Here is a 16,395-nt window from a genome sequence, read left to right on the forward strand (position 1 = left end):
GTGTGTCAACCACCTACTATCTGTGAATCTCGGGGATAACATTATACTTATCTCAGCCTCAATTTGCTCCTCTGAATATCAGGGTAACTACAGATCAATCTCATAAGGTTATTACGGACTCTATGGGGTCCTGCTTGGAAAGTGCTTTTTGGGTACCTGGCCCTGACGATAGGTCTGCTGTAGAAGCCGTGGTTGTGCTAATTGATCATTTTCCTCTTCACCATAAAGAAGCCCCTGCCTCATCCCTCACTATGCCTGTGGCCTTAGGTTCAGGTGTTTTCCCATCAGAAGAAGAGATTTGAGATTCCATCTAGGGCCTCCATGTCCTGGATGAAGCCAGAACAGGGATTAGTGGGAGTAAGCAGGGGGGCCCCAGTCACACTCACATATCTGTAGAGAGGCTGGTTGGAGCTCACACAATCATCAAATATATAGGAAGTTCCACTAGGCACTGACTTTTCTTGACACTGACTGAAATCTAATGCCCAGAGTGGCCAACAACCCTGCCCTCTAGGGCTCCATTCTGGTCGAGAGTCAGACAGTCACACTTGACTTCACAAGCAGGTACTGTCCACAGTACAGTCATTGAGACATGGTCCTGGACTCCTCTAGATGTGGCTGCACCTCCCTTATTCTGATGAGGATGGCAGACCCCTGTACCTACTGAAAAAGTGAGTGAGCTTTCATCAAGCAAGAGGGTTTCCCCATCTCCAGAACTGTGAAGGGAGTGTGGGGCCTGTGAACCAGAGGTGCTGGCAGAACCCAGCTTCCCACATATCTTGTGACATCAATGAGAAGACAGAGATATGAGAGCTTCTCCTAGAAGAGAAGAAAGGTGTCATAAAGAGCTGTGGATGGAGCTCTGGATGTTTTGGGAGAGCAGAGAGGGGCTGGAGGCCAGAGTCAGCCCCTAAAAGAATCAATAATCTTGCCCACTCCATCCCAAGGCTGCCTCCTTCCCCCATTATTGGACCTAGAATAGGAGGTACAGGGAACACCCTGCTCACTAATCTGATAGAACCTCAACAGTGGGCACTCAGGGGACTCAGTGAGTGCTCAGGGGCCAAATTACCTCCATCCGCTTAGACATTAGTGTCAGTGGGATGGAAAGACCCAGACAGGGCACCTAGTGAATTAGGCTGAATGTAGTTGCAGGAGCTAAAGTTTGAGGTATTAGGAGGTCCCTGGGAAGCCTGGCAAGAGATAGAGTCCATTTGTTCCCTCATTGGTCACCCATTCATGAAGTACCTTCTGGACCTGAGGGAGTGCAATGAACAGGGCAGACTCCACTATTCCCTGCCCTCATGGAGTTGACATTCCAGTGGTCAGGGGACAGGGATACAGACAGAGGAGTGTGTCAGGCTTCCCTGAGGAAGAGGAGTGGTCATCACACCATTGACCAAGGCCTCTCACTACAAAGGCTTTTTTTTGCCAGCCTCTCCTTGGTGATGAGACCTGTCTCTGCCAAGGTGGACAGGCTAGAGGTGCACACAGAGTAGAACCAGCCTATAGGCAGCCAGGAGCAGGAGGCACAGGAGCCCAGGCCCCCATAGGAGAGCCCTTGGAGGGTTGTGTAAGGAAATGCCAGTCCTCTGACCCTGCTCCCCACTTGTCTATCCCCAGGGCCATCTCATCCATTCTGGGCACCTGCCTGGGCAGTACTCGGAGCATGTTTTCCAGCCTCCAGAATTCCCCTGCCTGAAGATGCTGTTGGCCTATGTAGGGCTCAATTTGCCAGTTTTGGTCCTAGAGTGCTGTGCCCTCCTTCTTGCACAGATGGAGTTCCTTGAGCCCAGTGAGGCAGAGACCGAGGGTGAGGAGGACTTGGGGTGGGTGATGTGGGTGTGTGTGGAGGGGGTGGCGCTGGGCCAATTAGAGGAGAGCCTCCAGATGCTGGGGTTGCTCCAGGAGCAATGAGGTGGCTCAGATCACTATTGCCATGGACTACAGTCTGTGAAGACTTCCTGGGGCTTGGGTCTTAGACTGAGAGTTCATTATTTGGTATGGGAATTTTCCTTTATTGGAGGGGACATGCAAGGGCATTCACGTTGATATTTTATTTTCTTGGAGCTACAGCAGGAGCTCCAGAGCAAGATCCAGAACCACCTGAAAAGGTAATGGTAGCTTAACGTCTAATGCCCACTACAGCTCAGAGCCACAGATTCAGATTCAGAGACAGGGCAGGTTCTAGCCACAGCTGTCATTCAACTGTAAGATCTAGGATAACCAACTGCATCATCACCTCAACAATCTTCGCCTCCTGAGCTGCAGGCAGTGCCAGCTGTAGCCCCAGAGAACTCTTTCCCTTTCCCTACAATTGCGTTTTTTTTAAATTTTTGTTTTTATCTTAACACATACTTTATGGTTTCCTATATTTTATTTTATGATATTTACCTAAATAAAATTTAACTCTTTGCTCATTTTCAATTGTACATTAAACCACAATGAAGTACACTCACAATGTTGCACAACCATCCCCATGATCTAGTTCAAGAACATTTTCATCACAGTGAAAAGCTGTACCCATGAATCAGTCAGTCCTCCTTCCTCTCACCCGCAGTCGCTGGAAATCACTGATCTTCTTTCTGTCTCTACAGATTTACCTCTTCTGCGTTTTCTGTATAAGTGGAATCCTACATTATGTGACCTTTTGTGTCAAGCTACGTAATGTATGAGGAGATAATCATCTAATCATAGATCATTAATCATAGTGATTTTTTGGGTAGTTTTTAATAAAAATACAAGTTTTTATTAAGAAGAAAAAAGTCCTTAATAGATCAAAGATTTTGTATAAAAATAAAGTCCCAATATTAAATATTTTCTTCATCTTTGATAGGGACCACTTTTATCAGTGTGACAAGAGAGCAGGAAACCATAAGGGAAATGTCTGGGGCAGTGACACCTTTCAAATCTGTCATTTTCTTGGATAGGCAATGCTTAAATTTTTCTAATGTGCATATAACAAAAATATTAAAATCACACATTCAATATTTTCCTTTATTAGTAACATATTATGTAAGAAAGTACATTATAAAGTTTAAGGCTCTAGAGTACATTTACTAATGTACATTTAGTAAAATAATGATTTAAATATGAAGAAGAAAAAAAGATATGCTCCTTCTACCAAAAATAATCACTCATCACAAGTAGATACCATCTTTGCAGTCGTTTCCATTTAAGTGCAGTAGTGTCTGTGTGCATGTGTAGGAGCCCAGGGTTGTGCTCTCCTAGTACCTGATGTCACCACAGGTGGATATCACAGTCATTCCTGTCCTCTTGTACATTCTCAGCAGTCACTCATTACAATTTACTGAGCAGCCCTGGCTGTTGAACAGTTGGGAGATTTAAATTTGTCACTCATAATTGTACTGAAGGGTACATCTGTGTCCATAAATCTCTATTTTTTTTAGAAATGATCCCAAGAAGCAGAATTTTTGGAATACAATTTATACACATTTTTAAGGCTTTGGCTGCAGTTATCCATATCTATGGTCTCTTTATGAAATTTGAGCCTTCTTTGGAAGAGCAGGGACTCCAGAGACACTGGAGGTGACACCTGAAGGAGGGAGTTACACAGGCCAGGAGTGAGATCAGCAGGGTGCCTGGGAGTGACCCAACGAGCAGGGAAGGCGCTGCTCAAGCCCCTCCAGGTTCCTCGCCCATAGCATTGTCAGCGGTAACACATTACAATTTACTGAGCAGCCCTGGCTGTTGAACAAGTACCCCTGTTCCATGTCTTGGAACACATCTCACCCAGGATCCTTTCATGACACACCCAAGGCCCCAGCCCAGGCCCAGGCCACTCCAGCCCTGCCTGATCCATAACTCAGCTTCTACATAAGCAGCTAGGCCCTGCTTCTAGGCCAATGGAGGGACAGTCAAGGGCCATTCCTTTCTGCTTGTTCCCTCTCCCCCTGGTTGAGCCCCTCTGTCTCTGGAAGGAACCTCTAAGGGCAGAAATCAGTGAGTTATAGTCATGACCTTGCACGTGTTTATCCAGATGGAAGTTTTTAGTCCCAACAGCAAGAATCACTTGAGCTGTGTCAGCAAAAGTCATCTTTACAAACCACATCAGGTGCCCATGGAAGCTACAGGATAGGTAGAGCCTCAGCCACGGGCTTTGGCACGGGGCATAGTCCCTAAACACCCCTCAGGCTCCTCCAGTCGTGACTCCCAGCCCCTACCCTGGCCAGCCACCACCCTTGGTATCCCACACATTCAGTTTCTGTGAGCGAGGAGGCTCTGCTTCCTGCTCACCTCCCCAAAGTAAAATAAGGGGAGTCTACTTTCTCTGAGTCTGAGGGTTAAGGCCATTGTCAGCAACCTCTCTCTTCTCTGCCAAGAGATGGAGCCACTCAATCCGAGAACAAAAGTCCTCAGAGGGAGGAAAATCCGGACTCTCCCTAGAGGAAGAGAAAAGCTTCATTCAACAGGGAGCAGGTGACAGTGGAGAGCAGTGAGGACTAGGCAGAAGGACTTCCATGAGCTGGGACAGTGCTATAATGGTAGGGGCAAGGCTCTGTTTTGGTTTGTATGAAGTCGTCGGGATTCCTAACAGACATGGATTCATTAAACGTGGAGAATGTAGTGCAAAGTTCTAAGTGATCTTTGTCAGACTTCCATTAAAGGAGGAGAGAATAGATTCAATAGAGACAATATTTTCAGAGATAATGGTGAGAACACCCCAGAACTAACAAAATATTTAAGTCTATAGATTCTAGAAGCCCAGGAAATCTCAAGCAGAATAAATATAAATAAATCAATACTAGGCCACTTGTATGGTTTATATTTTAAAATTTACTGGCTATATGATGTTCTAACATCTTAAAAATATTCCTGGCTTGGGAGAGACTGCTCTTCCCAGGGCTATTCAATTATTAGAGATAGCAAAATGCCCAAACAGAAGCATGACTTTGATGTGCAAACTAACAAATCCAGAGCCATACCTCCTCTATCTGGCGCATACACACCAGGAGGCAATATTCTTCTGACTTAATCAACTGAGTGCCAGGTACCAGGCAACTAGGGACCAGCCCTATAGCCTAGAACACACTGAAATTACTTAAGCTAGCCAATCTTAAACTGTTTACTCTATTCTACTTTGCCTTTCCTGTAGAAACTCCAACAAAGTCCATGGCTTAGGGTTCCCCCTCCTTGCTGCCCCTCTGCCTTCTGAACACTCTAGTTCTTTGCCATGTGGCTCTTCTTTTAGGACCTGTGAGTATAGCAAATGTTGTTTTCCTGAGCCCCCCGTGTCTACCCCTGTGGCCACACCTGACCATCACATAAATGAACACAGCACAACACTTAACAGTGTTAAACCAGAAAAACCAAAACAAAGAGCAAAATCATAAAAGACATTGTACTCTTAAAGGAGTGGCAGTTAGATTGCCAGCTAGTTTCTCAATAGCAAATTAATCCAGAAAACAGTAGAATAATATACAAGGGCTACAAAAAGATAGCTGCCAAGCTAGACTTCTTTACTTCATGCAATTTTAAACTTTTTGAATTTCAACATAATGTGGATTAATTCTCTTAAGAGACTTCTCATATCTGGGTGTCCTTGGGTTTTGACTTCCCCCTGCTATTTCAGAATGGGCAAATATCTGCATGGTAAATGTACCTTCAGGTAGTCTGTTACTTCTCTGAGTTCATATCTTTCTCTGAAATCTTGGTTTAGTAATTCTTGCTATCTTGTCAGCTCTTGGTTGTTTTTATGAAGATTTCAAAAAAGATATGCAGCATTTTTAGTTGAGAACAGTGACTAGAAGTAACCACTGGGTTGAGGGAATGCACTTTTCTCAAATGTGTGCTATAGTTGTGAAATAATTACTATTCAGTTTCTTAGTTTCTTGGTGGGGCACCCCAGAGCACTCTCCATAATCTGAAGACAAATAATGCAAGGATTTAGACTCCTCAGATCAGCAACCAAGGGGAAGCATTCCACTGCAGAAGTAAAACTGGGAAGAGATGACAAAGAGCCAACTCTGAATGTCCCAAGTGATGAGGAATTTTAATTTCATTTGAAGAATCTCATAAATTTTTCTATAGCTGTATATTAGTAGCATATTATATGAAAATATACTCAAAAAGGGCTATAGGACTAATAAGGAAAATATTTAAAACAAATTATATTCAAAACTAAAATATTAAAATATTTAAATCAGAGGTACTTCAAATAAACAGCAACAACAAAAAGAAGAGACTATTTACCCTTTTAATCAGTTAAAAGGATCCCTTTTTAGCCATAAAATAAAAAGAAATAAAGTAGATTTGAACATATAAAGTCTATTAAACATAGGAGGCAATAGCGCAGTAGAAAAAATGAGCAAGTAATATGAAAATGTATTTAAGTAAACAGTATGAACACAAATGCATGCTCAAGTAAGCTCTGATTGCCTGCCGGTTAAAGTTCAACGCACTAGGCTGCAGTGTCTGGGTTGGGTTCCCTAGACCGAAACCACACCACTCATCTGTCAGTAGCAATCCTGCCCAAGCGGCTCACGTAGAACAACTAGAAGGACTTACAACTAAACTATACAACTATGTACTGGGGCTTTGGCAGGAAAACAAAAAAAGAGTTACTCTGGCAACAGATGTTAGCTCAGATGGAACCTTTCCTAGCAAAAAATAAAATAAATGCATACTCAACATATCTTTAAAAAAAAACAAAAGCACCATACTTTTCCCTGCGGAAGTTGGCAAAGGTTTAATAAGAGGATTTCAGGGATGAAGGAGGCACTGCCAAGCCCCACCTCTGGTCGCAGCACCGCGCCCCCTCTCCCCGCAGGAACTGGAGTCTGGACACCCGGCAGAGCAGACAGGGGAAACGGAAGGATGCGTGTGGCATTGTGGGGACTGTAGTCCACGGAACTGCCTCATGGGGCTCGCGGCCGGCATGAATCATCGAAGTGGGAGGCGCTGTGGGGCGGCAGCGGAAGGAAACGCTTGGCGAGGTCGGGGTGCGACTGGGGACCTGAGCCCGCGTGTGCGCACGCGCCAAGAAAAGCGCACTGCGCATGCTCCCCGGGCTAGTTGAAACTTCCGTAACTACCTGTTCTCCGTGCATTTCCGGCTTGAGACCTATCCTGGGTCCTGAGAGAGCGGCGGGTTCTTGTTGTTCAGTGGATTGCCAAAGTGTAAGGTGAAGACAGACTAAAAAGCCAAGTTCAAAACAACTTTATAAGAGCTTTACTCTCCGCAGAAGGCGAATGTCGCTGTGACGTGACATATTAGTCTTGAGCTCCTAGAGGCCGGGGTGCGTCCTACCGACCTGTGTCCCAGGACAGCCTTTTCCAGCCACTTTCTTTCTTTCTTCCCCACTTGCTCTGTCTTCTCCATACTTTCCCCAGAGAAGGAGACCCTGACCCAGTTCCAGATGAGTTGATTTTTTTTCTCCTGAAATTCTAATTAGTCAGAGTTGGCTGATCTTTGCTCCTGTTTAGAAAAGAGAAACTAGATGAGCATTTATTGAGCATCTAATGTCTGTCAGTTACTTTTAGACGCTCTAGTGGTTCCTGTATTTATATCTCAGAGGACCTGCAAAAATATGTGATTATTTCCATTTTGAGAGTGAGGAAAATCTCTCAGAGATAACAAAAGAAGTGTTCATGGTCACAAAGTGTTAAATTATAATTAGTAATCATCAGAAAATACTTTGAGACTATGTAAATCGCTTGTTTATCAAGTTTTCATCCAATACATATAACATTCATTGATGATTCCTGCGCAAACCACTTATTACCATGATGGCTGCAAAATGGTGACGCTATAACTGTATTAGTTTTTTTTTCTACATTTATCCTTTTTTTTTTTATAAGGAAGACTTTTCCCTTTTACTTCATTTATTAGTTTATTTATATCAGAAGGCAGCCATCTGCAAGCCAAGGGGGGAGGCCTCAGAAGAAACATACCTGCCCACACCTCGATCTTGGACTTCCAGCCTCCAGAAGTGTGAGAAAATAGATTTCTATTTTTTTGTCTTTTTTGGGGAAGATTAGCCCTGAGCTAACTGCTTGCAATCCTCCTCTTTTTGCTGAGGATGACTGGCCCTGAGCTAACGTCCGTGCCCATCTTCCTCTACTCTATATGTGGGATGCCTACCACAGCATGGCATGCCAAGTGGTGCCATGTACACACCCGGGATCCGAATCAGTTAACTTCGGGCTGCTGCAGTGGAACGTGTGCACCCAACCACTGTGCCACCAGGCCGGCCCCCTAGATTTCTATATTTTAAGCCACCCAGTCTGTGGCATTTTATCATGGTGGCCCTAACAAACTGATGAAATCCATTTTAGAAATTTCCCCCATCCTTGTTAATTATTTTGTATGTAACATTTAGATGATTCCACAATTGAAAACTATACAAAAAATAATTCTCAAAGAATTACCATTCCCCTTTTCCTCTTCTATTTCTCCCTCATCTAACCCACTCCTAGAGGTAATCACTCTCATTAGATTCAGCTTTATCCTTCTTGAATTTGTTTCCTTTCAAAAATAAGCATATGACATGTAAATTTTGTTATTCTCCTCTGTTTTACATGCAAGCAGCATACTGTATATTCTTTGTATTTTGCTTTTTTCGTATAACATATCATGGAAATCACTGTATCCATTTAATGAGCTCTTTCCTTATTATTAGTTTTTGGAGCTGCATTGTATGCATCTAGTATTGTGTTAGTTTGCTAGGGCTGCCATAATTAAGTACCCCACACTGGGTGGCTTAAACAACAGAGATTGTCTCACAGTCTGAAGGATAGAAATCCCATTTAAAGGTGTCAGCAGGGTGGGCCCCTTCTGAGTGCTGTCAGGGAGAATCTGTTCAAGGCCTCTCTCCTAGATTCTGGTGGTTTGCTGGCAGGTTTTGGAGTTCCTTGGCTTGTAGATGCATCACCCTGATCCCTGTCTTTATCTTCACATGGCATTCTCCCTGTGTGCACGTGTGCCTCTGTGTTCAATTTTCCTCTTTTTATAAGGACAGCAGTCATATGGGATTAGGGCCCATCGTAATTACTTCATCTTAACTGGATCATCTGCAAAGACGCTATTTCCAAACAAGATAATGGGAGTTAGAACTTCAGCATCTTTTTGGGAAAACCCGTAACTGGTATGCACCATGCCTTATTCAAGCATTCTTCTATAAAAGAGTGTTTAGGTTGTTTACAGTATTTTGAAATTCTAAACAGTGTTGCAATGAGTAACTCTGCATGTATATTTTCATATTATTGGATGTGTGTCTTCTACTTCTTTCAAGTGTTTTAAAGTTGTCAACATATTTTTTTTTGTATATTTCTAATTAAGCTAATTCCTAATTTATCATTTCTGTTACTGCAATGGAATTTTCTCCATCTTTTTATTCTCATTATTAATTATACATATTAAGGCTATTTATTTTTGTAGATTAATTTCATATATCATAATCTTATTGAATTATTATTTGAGCTGTTATAAGCTGTTTATTTTTAGGATTTCCAGGTATAGTATCATATCAGTTACAAATCACTTACAGTACTACATCTTTTCCAATTTCCATGTGTCTTATTGATTTATTTTACACCACTTCTTTGGCCAATACTTGTGGTAAAATAAAATAATAGTAGAGATAGTGGGCATCTTTGCTTTGTTGGTGGAACCACCTCCCATGTTTCTTTTTTTAAGATTCTGCATTAGGACTGAGGCTTTTTCAGCATCTGTGAAGCTATACATAGATCTTTCTATTAGAAATAGTAATCTAGTACAGTTGATTCTCATTATTCGTGGTACTTACGTTCTGTAAATTCACCACGAGCACAGAGTAAATGAACACTGAACCATTACTCCTAGGGGAAATACAGAAGTAAGTTCCTGGCAGCCTTTGGTCATTCATTTTCATCAACAGTCAGTACATAACCTTGTTTTATGTATGTTTGTGTTGAAGACACTTTATTCAATAGATATCATTGATTCATTGACATTGAACTCATGGCTATAGCACTATAATTCATGCCTGAACAAAGCTTATCTGACACAAATATTTTTTTCTGTGAGGCAAATCACAACCTTCTTGCTTTTAGGATCATTAGACAGCAGTTCAGCCCTACAATTGTGGGGCATTTTAAACAGCCAACTCCCCAAGAAAAAGCACAAAAATGCAAAAAGCATGGCACTAAATAGATTGTGAAAAGGTCACTCGTTTACAGTATTAGAGCTGGAAGGAGGCAGCAGAGTTTGGCGACTCAAATTGTGTGCAGCTCTGTGCATGTCTGCAAATGATTGTAAAAGCACTATGAATATTGATTTGGGAGTTACAAATAAATTTTAGCAAGAGAGCACATTTTCAATATGGCTTCAGCAAATGAGATTGACTATACATTATAAAAATGTATATTCTATAAACAATCTTGAATTCCCAGAATACATCTTGCATTTTTACTACTTTCCATCTAACTCCCTATTTTTCTAATTTTTAACATATTTATCTCATTATTTTTTCTTACCTTTCCTATTTTTCCTTTTACTCTTTTCTTTCTTGAGCCCTTTATAATTTAATCTTCATTCCTGATGTGAATTTTTCTTGCCATTTCTTACATGAATTCAATCAATTCTGGTTTCATATCTTTACGTATTTGTCCATCTCTATTCTGAATTGTTGAATTTCTGATTCAAGGTGTTTTTATATATATGTATATATTATACAGGCATACTTTGAAGATACTGCCAGTCTAGTTCAAGACCAAAGAAATAAAACAAATATCACAATAAAGTGAGTCACACACATTCTTTGGTTTCGCAGCGAGTGTAAATTATGTTGATACTATAATGTAGTCTATTAAGTATGCAATGACATTATGTCTAAAAAAAGATGTGCATACCTTAATTTAAAAATAAGGGGCTGGGCCCATGGCTGAGTATTTAAGTTTGTGTGTTCCGCTTCGGTGGCCCAGGATTTCGCTGGTTCAGATCCTGGTCGCGGACAGGGGACTGCTCGTTATGTCATGTTGAGGCAGCATCCCACATAGCACAACCAGAGGCACTCACAACTACAATATACAACTATGTACTGGGTGGGCTTTCGGGAGAAGAAGAAGAAGAAACTAAAAAAGAAGAAGATTAGCAACGGTTGTTAGCTCAGGTGCCAACTTTTATATAATAATAATGATAATAATTTATTGTGAGAAAGTACTAACCATCACCTGGGCCTTCTGTGGGTGGTAATCATTTTGCTGGTGGAGGGTCTTATAAAAAACTCAGTATCTGCTTCTTGGTTAATTTATTCCTAAGTGTTTTATTCTTTTTGTTGTGATTCTAATTGGAATTGTATTTTTGATTTCTCTTTTTGCTAGTTTATTGTTAGTGTATGGAAACACAACTGATTTTTGTATGTGGATTTTGTACCCTGCAGGTTTATTGTATTCGTTAATTATTTCTAATAGATTTCTGTGTATTCTTTAGAGCTTTCTATATAAATTCATGTCATCTGCAAATAGCAAGAGGCTTATTTCTTCCTTTCCAATTTGTATACTATTATTTATTTGTGTTTCATAATTGTTTTGGCTAAGACTTCCAATACAATATTGAATAAGGGTGGAGAGAATGGGCATCCTTTTCTTTTTCCTGTTCTTAGAGGGATAGCTGTCAGTTTTTTACCATTGAGCATAATGTTATCTCTAGGTTTGTCATGTGTGGCCTTTATTATGTTGAGATACTTTCCTTCTATACCCATGTTATTGAGATTTTTTGTCATAAATGGATGCTGCGTCTTGTCAAATGTGTTCTCTGCATCTATTAGGATGATAAGGTGATTTTTATTCCTCATTTTGTTAATGTGGTATATCACATTGATTGGTTTGCGGATGTTGAACCATCCCTGTCTGCGTGGAATAAATCCCACTTCACTGGGTTATATGATACTTTTAATGTATTGTTGTATTTAATTTGCTAATATTTTGTTGAGAATTTTTGAATCTATATTCACCAACGATTTTGGCCTACAATGTTCCTTTTTTTTGCATTTCCCAGTGCGTGTAAAAGTTATGTTAACACTATACTGTAGTCTATTAAGTGTGAAATAACATTGTGTCTAAAAAAACAATGTGCATACCTTAATTTAAAAAATGCTTTATTGCTAAAATTTTCTAGCCATCTCTAAGCCTTCATAGGGTCACAGTGTTTTTCCTAGTGGAGGGTCTTGTAAAAAATGCAGTGTTGGCGAAGCATAATAAAGTGAAACACAGTAAAACGAGGTATGCCTGTATACTATTTTCATTAACCCAAACACACAGAGCTGTGGCATGGACTATTTATTCTCAACACTTTCCTGAGAGTGCTGGGAGGCAGAAACCTGGCCTTTATTTTCTGTTTTGGAACCCAGGGCCTGACTGAGGTGCCCCAAATACTGCACTTGGAAAGAGGCCTATTTTTTCAAAATCTGAAATGACTAGACAATGCCTTCCACTAGAAGGCACCCCCAAAACATAACTGCTACAGAATTTATTTTGATGTCCCTGCAATCCTGTGAAGATGTCTTAGTTTGAATGTGGCTTCTTTTGGTGGCAGAACCAGGGAGCCCTACAGCACTCCTGCAGTTTCTCATATGGCCACCAGAGGGCAGTGCATGACTGCTCATGATGATGACACTGCCACATAAACAGTTTACAAGTTAATCCTCCTCAGAAGATGTTTTATAAGGTTAGAGAATTTCTTTCAGAAGTATTTATTTACTTTTCTGCTTCAATTTCTTCAGAAAGTAATGGAAATTACCTACAAGAAACAACTATAAGTAATGCACTGACTGATAGATGTTCCTCGTTACACATGCGGACACATACAATTATGAATGAGTGAATGAAGGTAGACTCTTACCTAAATGATATTTTTGAAAACCCCAAGTGGATCAAAGACATAAATTTAAGAGCTAAAACTGTAAAACTGATAGAAGAAAACGTAGCAGGAAATCTTCATGACCTCGAATTTGACTTCTGTTTTTTAAGGACAAAACCGAAAACAACAAGAGAAAAATCGGATACGCTGGATGAATGGCCACCAATACAACTGCCTCTCCACTTGGCTCTTAATGCACTTCAGGCAGCAGGTAAGAGTTGCACAAGGCATTTCTCAAGGAATTCTCCCAACAATGCTTTAAACAGCTCCATTTGCTATGTCTATTTTAGAGATGGAACCACTGAGGCTCAGAGCCTTACCTTGAGTCACCCAGGTAGAGAGAGGCTGAGCAGAGACTAGAACTGCAGTCTATGTCTTTGGACTCTGTGTTCCACTCACACTGCTCCTCCTTGGAACTCAGGGGTCCAGAATTCCTCCAGATCGAGTCCCCTATACTCTGAGACCTCACTGAACTCATGGGGCAGTGTTACCACTTATGACTGGGGTTTGGCATTTTGGATGGAAATGGCTGACCCTGGGCACTGTGGGCTCTCCCAGTACCAGGACTAGCCAATTGCTGACCAAGAGGAGGTTTCTCTCTGGGCACCAGGAACAAAGATTCCTGTAAGGTGAAAGGTGAGAGTTCTCTCTGCAGAATCTGGATGCAGCTTTTTTGGCAGGCGGGCCCCAAAGAGGTTTACAAGTACTGGTTTCAAATCCTGCCTCTGCCTCTCTGTAGGACATAGAAGGGGCAGTTTCTTTATGCCTCAGGTTCCTCATCAGTCACACAGGGACAGTATTTCTACCTCCCTCATGGAATTGTTGTGGGGTTTCAGTGAGATGATTTATGTCCAGAAAAGAGACTCCAGTGAGGACTCAGTAATTCTCAGCTGATGTTATGCCCCTATGAGCCCCCTGCTGCCATGGCTCTGCTCACTCTGTTCCCTCTGACTGGGAGGGCTGACTCCCTCTGACTCAGTTGTTCCACCAGAAGCCTTTTATTTAACGCTCTAGATTGGTCAGGAGTCCCTCATTGGGCTCCAACAGACTGCACTGGGGCTCACTCCATCGGACCCAGGCTAGCCCTGGGACTGGACCCACAGCTCATGTCCTGGTGATGAGGACAACGACTGTCCTGGTGATGAGGACAACGACTGTCCTGAGTGTTGAGACAGGCACCCTAGGGTTTTCTGAATTGCATTATCTGCTTTGGGGGCCAAATGTTGGGGTGACTACTTAAGGGGCTCCCTCCTTCCAAGGCAGTGAAAGTGAATTCTCCTGAGTTCTGTGGAACATCCCCACCACACACCACCTGTGCAATCATCAGTACAGGGCATCTTAGGATTCCGTGGCTGCCAGTTGTCCCGGTGTCTTTTTAGTGGTTGGTAATGAAAGCATTTCCTGGCAGAGTCTTTGTGTTTTAATGGAAACATCAGTGGGATGAATGCTGGCGGCTTCCCACAAATCAACATAAAGCTTGTGCCCCTTACCATTATGGCACTGTCCCTGCCCACGGTAGTCCTTCTGCTTACTCCTCACTGTTTTCTGCTCTCACCTGCTCCCTGTTCAATGAAGCTTCTCCCTCTATTCCTCAAGGGATACCCCTGAGTTTCCTCCGACCGATGACCTATATTTTCTGATTTGGGCGTTCCGTGTCTTTTCAGAAGAGGGAGGGGTTGCTGACTATGACCTCACCCACAGACTCAGATAAAGTGGACTTACCTGATCTTACTTTGAGGGAGGTGAGATCTCCCGCTTTGCATTTGAGGTCTTTAGCAAGAAGTAGAGTACCCCTCCTTTGCAAAAACTGAATGTGAGGAACACCAAGCTTGGCAGCTGACTACTGGAGGACCCTGAGGGGTGTTGAGGGACTACACCCAGTGCCAAAGTCTCTAGCTGAGGTTCTACCTGTTCTACAGCTTCCGTGAGCACCTGATATGCTTGGTGAAGGTCCCTTTTGGTTTTCCTCACAAAGATTTGCCCTGAGCTAACGTCCTTTGCCAATCCTCCACTTTTTCGTTTGAGGAAGATTAGCCCTGAGCTAAGATCTGTGCCAATCTTCCTCTGTTTTTTTGTATGTGGGACATTGCCACAGTGTGGCTGCTCAGTGGAGTAAGTCTGCAACCAGGATCTGAACCTGGCCTGCTGAAGTGTAGCACATAGAACTTTAACCATTTAGCCAAGAGGCCTGGCCCATAACGGTCCCTTTTGCTCATACAACCTCAGGCAGTTTTGCTGCTGTAACTAAAAACTTTCATCTGATGTTAACATTCAAAGTCATGTCTATAAGTCACTGATCTGCCCTTACAGGATCCTTCCTGAAAGTGGTGGAGACAAGGAGATGGTGCGAGCAGAAAGGAGTTGCCCTGCCTGCACCTTTACTGGCCTGGAAGCAGAGCCTGGCTGCTCTACATAGAAGTTGAGTTATGGAGAACGTGGTGGCTGGGGTGGTGTGGGCCTGGGCATGGCATATGTCATGGGAAGGAGCTGGGTGAGCTGTGTTCCAGGACATGGAGCAGGGATAATGTGGGCGAGGAACCTGGAGGAGGGTGCCTGAGCAATGCCTTCCCTGCTCCTTGGGTCACTCCCAGGCACACTGCTGGCTTCACTCCTGGCTTGTCTACCTCCCTCCTTCAGGTGTCACCTCCAGTGTCTCTGGAGTCCCTGCTTTCCCAAAGAAGGCTCAAACTTCCTAAAGAGACCATGGATATTGAAAACTGCAGCCAACCGCTGAAAGTTTGAATAAATTGTATTCCAGAAATTCTGCTTCTAAAATTCAGTTCTAAAAGCAATAAATGTTAATGGACACAAATGTACCCATAGGACAATTTTAAGAGTGAAAAACTGGAAATGGTCCAGTTGTTCAACACCTAGGGCAACTGAGTAAATTGTGATGTGTGACCACTAAGAATGCACAAGGGAACAGGACTGACTCTGCATGTCCACCTGGGGGACATTAGCTACTAGGAGAGTGCAGCCCTGAGCTCCTCCCCCTCACCCCCCCCCCCCCCCCCCGACACAACACTGCACTTGAAGGGAAAGGCCTGCACAGATGGTATCCACTTATGGACAATTACTTCTTGGTAGAAGGAGCATATTTTTATTCATATTTATATATTTTGCTAAATATGTGTTAATTATCAATCTAGAACCTTAAACTATATAATGCATTTTATTACATAACATATTAGTACTAAATGGAAGTATTTAATGTGTGATTTTAATACTTTTGTAATATATACGTTAGAAAAATTTAACCATCTCCTTTTGAAGGAAATGAAAGATTTGAAAGGTGTCTCACTGCCCCAGACATTTGCCTTATAATTCCCAGCTGTTTTGTCACACTTATAAAAGTGGTCCCTATCTGAAGATGATGAAAATATTTAATATCGGGGCTTCATTTTTATATGAAATCTTTGATTTATCAGGGGTTTTTTCTCTAAGAAAAACCTCGTATTTAAAAAAAAAAAAAAACAAGGAAAAAAGTGATCACTCGCCTCCTACGCTACGTCGCCAGACACAAAAGGCCATATATTG

At 42.2% G+C, this 16,395-nt stretch overlaps 1 long non-coding RNA gene across 1 annotated transcript; it reads left to right on the top strand.

The window, feature by feature from the left end:
- The first annotated feature begins 7,045 nt into the window (after positions 1-7,045).
- LOC124234760 (uncharacterized) lies at positions 7,046-15,697 on the top strand. Its single transcript, XR_006887392.1, has 4 exons — positions 7,046-7,258; positions 8,981-9,106; positions 12,969-13,069; positions 15,169-15,697. It is a non-coding gene; the product is annotated as an uncharacterized LOC124234760 (long non-coding RNA).
- The last annotated feature ends 698 nt before the right edge of the window (positions 15,698-16,395 follow it).

This window comes from Equus quagga, chromosome 2, assembly GCF_021613505.1.
Source record: "Equus quagga isolate Etosha38 chromosome 2, UCLA_HA_Equagga_1.0, whole genome shotgun sequence".
In the NCBI taxonomy this organism is placed as follows: domain Eukaryota; kingdom Metazoa; phylum Chordata; class Mammalia; order Perissodactyla; family Equidae; genus Equus; species Equus quagga.